Source organism: Hibiscus syriacus, unplaced genomic scaffold (genome assembly GCF_006381635.1).
Source record: "Hibiscus syriacus cultivar Baekdansim isolate YM2019G1 unplaced genomic scaffold, ASM638163v2 tig00110129_pilon, whole genome shotgun sequence".
NCBI lineage: Eukaryota > Viridiplantae > Streptophyta > Magnoliopsida > Malvales > Malvaceae > Hibiscus > Hibiscus syriacus.
In genome coordinates, this window is record NW_024062602.1 from 1,051,982 (window position 1) to 1,059,950 (window position 7,969).

Sequence of the window (7,969 nt, forward strand, 5' to 3'; positions counted from 1 at the left end):
GCTACCGGCGGATGTCTCCTACTGCTACAGTCTTGGGCATGGTATCGATTGCCCTTTTTATGTCCCATTGTCAAGAACCCATTCGTATTTCTGCTACTCCTGAGGTAATTATAAAACTGATTTTGTATATTAATAATTTTATACAGTGAATAAGAAATTATTTTTCTTGAATAGGTGGTCTACTGATAGGAAAAATCATCAGGAGCTACCTGATGATTTAGAAAAAATTAGGGTGTTAATCGATCAGAAGGCTAGCACACATGTATGAATTTTAATGTTTAAAAATTGATTTTAGATTATAGTTATATAATTAGATTATTATTTTGATAATAATTATATATATTTGTTTTAGTTTGAATGGGTGCCATAATCTACTGATGATGTGAGGGCGGTGATCAACCTGAGTTGAGGGGCCCATCAGATGTTTGGATGGCGATAGTCCCTTTGATATGTTATGCGACCGTCGAGTGGCACTCCATTGATCGCGTGCTCCGGCAATTTGGTTGTTTTCAACCAATTCCGAAGCACCTCGCAATATGGACGAGTTGCATAGCACAAATAGACGTGGCAAGACGGATACAGATTGGCTGGTGAGGCATCCTGCGTGGGTCGTGTTGTGGGAGGATCGACATCGGTGCCTTCCTCGTAGAGAGCCCATTTTACTTGACCTCTTGATGGTTGCTGATGGTTATTACGAGTGGTTCAACTGTAACGGGAAATTGTTTCTTCTTCCCGAGGATGCACTAGGGCAGACCTTTCCGCGACGTCGATAGAGACGTTCATCGACACAGCACCATCATTCCTCGACTTGTGGACGGAGAGCAGGTGCTTCCGGTTCATCCTTAGCTGCACCAGCAGGACCTTCACAGCAGCCACCGTATCCACCGGCTTACATACTGCAACCATATATGATGCCACCACCGTCTTTCCATTACCAAATGCCGCCACTGCCGCCTTCACCTGGTTTTATGACCCCGCCGCCGCCACCGTCACAGAGTTATATGACCCCTCCTAGAGGCTATTATGGGTCTATGTTTGTAGATCTGACTTGAGGTTCATATACTCACATTTTGACGGGTTCAGCCTCATCACCCATGGCCGCAGCACAGACACCTCCTGTACAGTTTTCACACTCAGCGATGTCTGGGTTTTATGAGTTTTCCCAGTTTTTGCAGGTCGATCGGGTAGTCAGTCATACACCTCGAGGGTCCTTATTCTATGGAGGTGCTTCATCATCATCAGCTCCTCATCAACAAAATATAGCTGCTCAGGACGACGACGACGACGACGACGATGATGATGGTGATGATGATGACAGTGAGGGGTCACAACCAGTGATACAAAGAAATCCTCCTTGAGACCGACAGCCACCGCCCTGCGGAACACATTCGCGTCGCAGGCATCGATAGATTTTGTTTTTTTTATACTTGTATTTAGTACTTTTTTATTGTAGTTGTTTATTGGACTTTTTTATTGTAATTTTTTATTATTTATCATTTAATACTTACTTTGTTAAATTATCATTTAATATAAGTTATTGTAATTTGGTTATCATTTAATACTTATTGTATCGTTAATATCAATTATTCGTTAATATAACGCCAACGTCTAATTTCGTATAATTGTATCATTTTTTTAATCTTCATCTGCGGTTATCGAATAACATTAACTTGAAGTAAATGCAAAGTAAAGTACAAGAATTATTATTTGATAAACAACTACATCATTTCCTCATCAATTGTTACTTGATGACAACAGAAGTGAACATGTTTTTTTAGTGTGTCTTGTGTTTCTAGAATGCCCACATCTTCTGTCTTGTCTAGATCTTTCTCGAATATCCATATCGCAATGAATTCGATTGGATTTTAGATGACCACGCTCCCTCAATAAACTCAGATTTGGTACAATTGGAAGCCAATCTTGAACCTTATCAGGTCTTTGTCATTACCTATGGGGGGAAACTCAAATTCGTATACCTTAAAAACTTCAGATAGTAGGTATACGGGATCCACAAAACGGTTATAGTCTTGACGTGTATGCGATCAAGCTGCTATCACATGAGAGCATGGACACTTCAGAGCTTGAAAAAACCCACAGTCACACGTTCTGTCCCTTAGATTTACTCTTAACGACACAGCTTCAATCCCTTGAAGAGGTTGCGGCAACTCTGTGACACGAAACATTTCATGACTTCTAGAGAAGCTTGTTATAGACATTCCATTTGATGCAACAATTTTTTTCTGTATATCTGCAACTAATCTAGGGTGATAGACATGACCGCCTTGCATCCAGGTTTCAGCTTGTCCCCTGAGCTTCGCAAAAAGCGCCCCCAAATGAAAATATGTAGTTTTTACCAAAGCCGCTACAGGTAAGTGACGTGCACCCTTTAAGGTTGAATTGATTGCCTCAACCAAGTTGGTCGTCATGTGTCCATATAGATATCCACCATCATATGCGTTCGTCCACATTTCTTTATTGATGAGGCTGATGTAATCGTATCTTTCCTCATTCTTTGCCCGCAAATCTTGAAGCATTGATTCAAACGTTCGAGGAAGTAGTTCGTAACCTGATCAAAAAATGTATAACTTAATAACTTGATTTCTTTGCAAAATTAAAATGATCAAAAAATGTATAACTTACTAACTTGCTTTCACTTACCCATGCGCACAATTAATTGACGCTCACAATTCTTCTTGTACCTTCCATGGTAGTTCACAGCAATGTGTCGGAGACAATACCTATGTTGGACAAAGGGTGGTTACCACATTGGACCCAAATACTCCATTGCTTCTTTGATCCCAGCTCCGCAATCTAAAATGACACGAATTTTCTCCCTCATAATAACATGTGAATGTAAGTTTTGGAGGAAAAAAGCCCAAGAATCTGTATCTTCTCCTTCGACAAGAGCAAAAGCAACTGGAAGAATGTTGCGATTGCCATCTTGGACAACTGCCAATAATAAAACTTTCTTGTATTTTCCATACAAGAAAGTCCCATCGATCTGGACCACAGGCTTGCAGTACTTGACAGCATTAACGCACTGTGGGTAAGTCCAAAAAAGTCGGTAGAATTGGCATCGATCGCGTAGAACTCGATCATTATGGTATGCATAGGAGGTTTTGAAGTCCACAATTATCCCAGGATTCAACGTCCACACCAACCTAAACCAACCTAGAAGTTCATTGTAAGATGCATCTCATTCGCCATGAAGTTTGACAATGGCATTTTGTTTTGCCAACCAAGCTTTTTTATATGAGACATTGTACCCATACTGCGATTGTATAGCTAAAATCAACACTGCAACAGCTATATTAGAGCTTGCTTTTACCATGGGCATGATGGCTTGACATATCACTTCAGAGTCCAAGTTGAGATGATCTTGGTTGACCCCTCCAGCACAACATGTGTGAGGATCGTTGTATACTGTTAGTTTCCATATGTTGTTTTTCCTCTTCCTCTTCGATACGCGAACCATCCAATTGCATCCATTTTCGCTTCGGGCATAGTAGCATACATATTTTTCGGTCGTGGAGCGGTCGACTCTGGACTGAACAAAATTACGGATATTATAATTTTTTTATAGCCATCATCGTTCTTCCTTGCTTGAAAACTCCATGCCTAAAGATAACTCACCATTATTTATTGATGAGTTATATCTATAGTCACTGGGATGAGGCATATCCTCAAATTCTGGCCCGTATATTGCATCATAATCAGCTTCATACATGTTGTTGGAGGGTCAGTTTGTGCCACATTTGCTGGAACTTCATCTACATCATCATCACCATCAGAGTTGAATTGTAGTGATTTTGGGTGAATGAATAGTCAAGTCTCAGCATCATCCGTACCAGGCTCACGAAGCAGTTCTTCTGGCGGAGATGATGGTTCCTCCATGCTCTCCACATTTAGGTCGAATAACCTACTACTGGCACGCCTTCCCCTTGAACTAGAAGGCATATCTAGATTGAGATCAAAAAAACTCGCAGTCGAATGCCTCCCCCTGGAGCTTGAAGCCATCGTGTCAAATGGAAACTGCACATATTATTGCGTCGATGGCATCTCCATATTAAGGTCAAAGAAATTTGCAGATGAATGCCTTCCCCTCGAACTGGACGCAATGTTTCCATAGGGATTGTTTGTGGACCCCCTCGGTACATATCGTAAGGAGTTGCGGATGAATGTCTCCCCATTGAAGTTGATGTGCCGGCACCATGATGTGGATTTCCCATTATGGCATTAAAATCATTACACATTACTGTAGTCGGGCTGTCAACTTGATCAACTTGTTTAGCCAACCCATAATGTGAGCTTAATGGTTGACCCCGAACAACACGCACTTAAACAAACTTTGCATACATCTCAATATCGCCGTCTGAATAATTACTTTGAGAATCAACCATCATTTCAACATCATCATTGTTCGATAGTTCGAACGCTGTATAAATTAATGGCAACAATGATGTTGGAAATTTGTACTACAACGACGACATTCTTCTACTACTTCCAACATGAACCTTCCTCGAAATCTTCGTTATCAGCTCCTCAAGAGTTATGTTTTTCTTGAATGATATTTTAACACGCTCATTTGATACGAAAAAAAGCCGATTTCATCTTCTCAAATTTCTCCATCATAATAAACAATAGCTGAAAGTCGCGTCATTCTTAGAGTTTAAAAGTTCAACAATATTATATCTGCAAAAAAAACTGAAACAAACCTGATTAAATAAATAATACATGACAAAAAATATAACAGAATAAATTTTTTACACATAAACTTAAATCATTTAAATAATATAATTTTATATTATTACCTGCACGGCAAAAATATTTCGACGTATGCTCCCACTTTCTAATTCTACAAACACATAAATTAATTGAAAACAATAGTATAATATTTTTTCAAATAATCATATATAACTATAAAATAAATATTATAACAAAATTACCTTATAACGAAAGATCAAGCAAACTTCTGAATCAAATATAAGATGATTGTCGGATGTTATTTACCGATTCAAAGGATTGTTGGTGAGAGAGTTTACGGGAGACGGCTATTTTATAGCCGAGAGAGGATGCCTTAAAGCCGAGAAGTTTGGGAAAATAATGCAAGGCGCGGTCCTTACACCGCGCCTTGCATTATGCATGTTTGATAATTGAGATAATTTAATAGTGTGGCCCCCTATCCCGTGCTATATCTTACGTGGCGTATGGCGCGGCCCCTGTCCCACGCTATACACACGTGTATCCATGTCAGCATAAGGAACGCCGCAGGAGGCGTGCCTTACCCCACGTGACGCCAAATCAGCGTATAACGAGCTACAGGGGACGCGCCTTACTGCAAAGGGTGTTAGATCGAGAAATATAATCTGACCGGTGCCATATCGAAAATATTAAATTAAAAAGATGATTTTTCGAGAAAAACGCCAGAATTCCTGGGTTGCCATAACCGGCCGACTTCGAAAAGAGAGCAGCTTTTGGCTTGTCTGTCTAATAAAGCTAAATGACTGACACCTAACGTTCTAGAAAACTTGCCGTTCAATAACAAACGAAAACGGTTAGTTGTGCCGTATCCATAATCCTCCCTCAAACCTACTAGTTTCCTCTCTCATTCATTACCCTTTTCAATTCATTCTCTCTATTTTCCTATACCAACCATGTACAGGCCAGGCTTGGTGCCAATCACCCACCCTGCTCAACTTCCCCGGTTTCAAGACACTTGGACACGGCTCATACCTCCTCTCACATTATGGATTTGTGGCATGTCATTATTTCACTATCCTTTTTTTTTCTTATGATGTTTCTGTTTCATTGATCCTTCGGTTGTTTTTCTGGTTTTGCAGTGTCTATACTCCTCCGATCTGGGTGCTATGGTGATCGCCATATGGTGCTTGGACCGAGCTCTTCTAGGTTGCTGAAAGCTACGTCTGTTTTTGTACAGAAGGTTCAAGTGAGAGATGAAAGTGATAAAGGGGCTATTGTTTATGGGTTTCAAGAGAAACCGGAACTAAGCAAGGAAATAAATTGGAGTTCTTCAAGTTATTTGATCGTCGGATCGTTTGATCAGAAGGTATATAAGATTAAATATCTGGTTTATGTTTTCATTATCTAAGACCGGAAATTAAATTCAGGGAAACTCTATGTGGTTAAACAAGGGTTCTAATATCTGCATAAGATGGGCCACTCGAAACATATATGTTGTACCGATATGGATATGGATATGGATATGGATACGGATACGGATACGGATATGAATACAAATACGGATACAGATACGGATATGGATACGGATACGGGGATGGATACGAGGACGGGGACGAGAAACGATAATTTCTAAATTATAAGGTACGAGGATAATAAAGGTACGGTATAAAAAAATTTAAAATTATAAATAGATGTAAGTAATCATAAATAAATTCAATATTTCTTATAAAATTGGTGTAAATCCCTAATTTAAATCTAATTAAAAATCTTAAGATTTGAGATTTTTTTTCTAAACTCCTAAATTAATTTTGGTGGCCAATTTGAAAATAATGAAACAATTGTTTCCATATTCGAAAGTCCTAGAAAGCTCAGGGATCAACATACAATTAGACCAAAAATTATTTAAATACTATTCTCACTATTCTTCCCCGCGCTTCTTTTTCTTTCTTTTTTTCACAAAACCGCCCTCGCTCATTCATTCTTCATTGCGCCGCAGCCGTTCACAGCCTGTTGCGGTCAAAATTATTCCTGGGGACATCCTCGAAATGTCCCTAAATAAGCTCTGACCATCCCCGAATTCGATCAATTATATCCTGCCATCGTGGCACGTCCCGGTACGTACCCCAACTGTCCCCCGTACTATTCCCATTCCGAAAACGTATCGGGTACTTGAAACGGGACTCCTTTGCCGTCTCCGTGCTTCATAGTAAAACAGTACATTGCACAGAACCCAAGTCATTATGATAAAAGGTAATCATATAGTTTTGTCCCTAGGGAATGTGGATTGGAACTTACAAAATTAGTCCATGTTTCTGCGTGAGAAATAGTACAAGAAACATTGGTGCCCAAACGGACTTTTCCTATTGATTCCCTTTTTCTAAACGAACCAGTGACTGGTAATTTGTCTGTTGTTTATTGAAGGGTTTTATTAGAGAATTTTGATTAATTTTCTTGTTCTATACTCAGGTAAAGAAGCAGAGTTTACAGTTGATGAAGACGAAAAGTACTTTGTAGGTGTGATTAAGTAAAACCCCAGAAGCATAGTAATGTCATTCACTATAAATGTTACATCCAGGGTCTATGATATAATAGAAGCCAGAAGTATGTGTTCAACGCTAAACGGGCCGTGCTAGCTCAATCTTCAGTTTCCCAACACACAGTATGTTGTAGTTTCATCTACTGATAATGTAAGGTTTCAACTCATTTTGTAGTTCAGTTCAACTTTTTTTTGTAATTACAAATGAATTTCTTGATGGAGATCTTTTCAGGGTGATATTAATGGATGGTACGTTGAAGAATCTTTTGTTGCTCGAGTTGTCTCGTACATTGCTGTTTTAGGTACAGTATACATATTCGAGTGAAGAACTGAGAATTAAATTTTAACTGCTAATTGACAGTTTTGTGATTTGTAGGGTTCATCATTTTACTGGTGTTGAAATTAGTAGTTGTCATGTAAAATTATTAGTTGTCATGCAACTAATAATAGTTGTATAATGCATAATAATGGTTCATAATGCATTGTAAGTTGGCAACAATAATGGTTCATAGTTGGCACTAATAATGGTTGAAAAGTGACATGGCAAAAATCTCACATTTACTCATTGTAATTTAGGGTATTTTCAAGATTAGTACTTAAAGTTTCTACTATAAATACCCTAGCTCATTTAGCTTCAAAACCATCCCAAAGTATTCTAGCTTTTTTCCAATACTAGAGAGAATTTAGAGAGTTTCTTAAGAGTTGTTTTCTCCTTTTTATAAAGAGAGAATT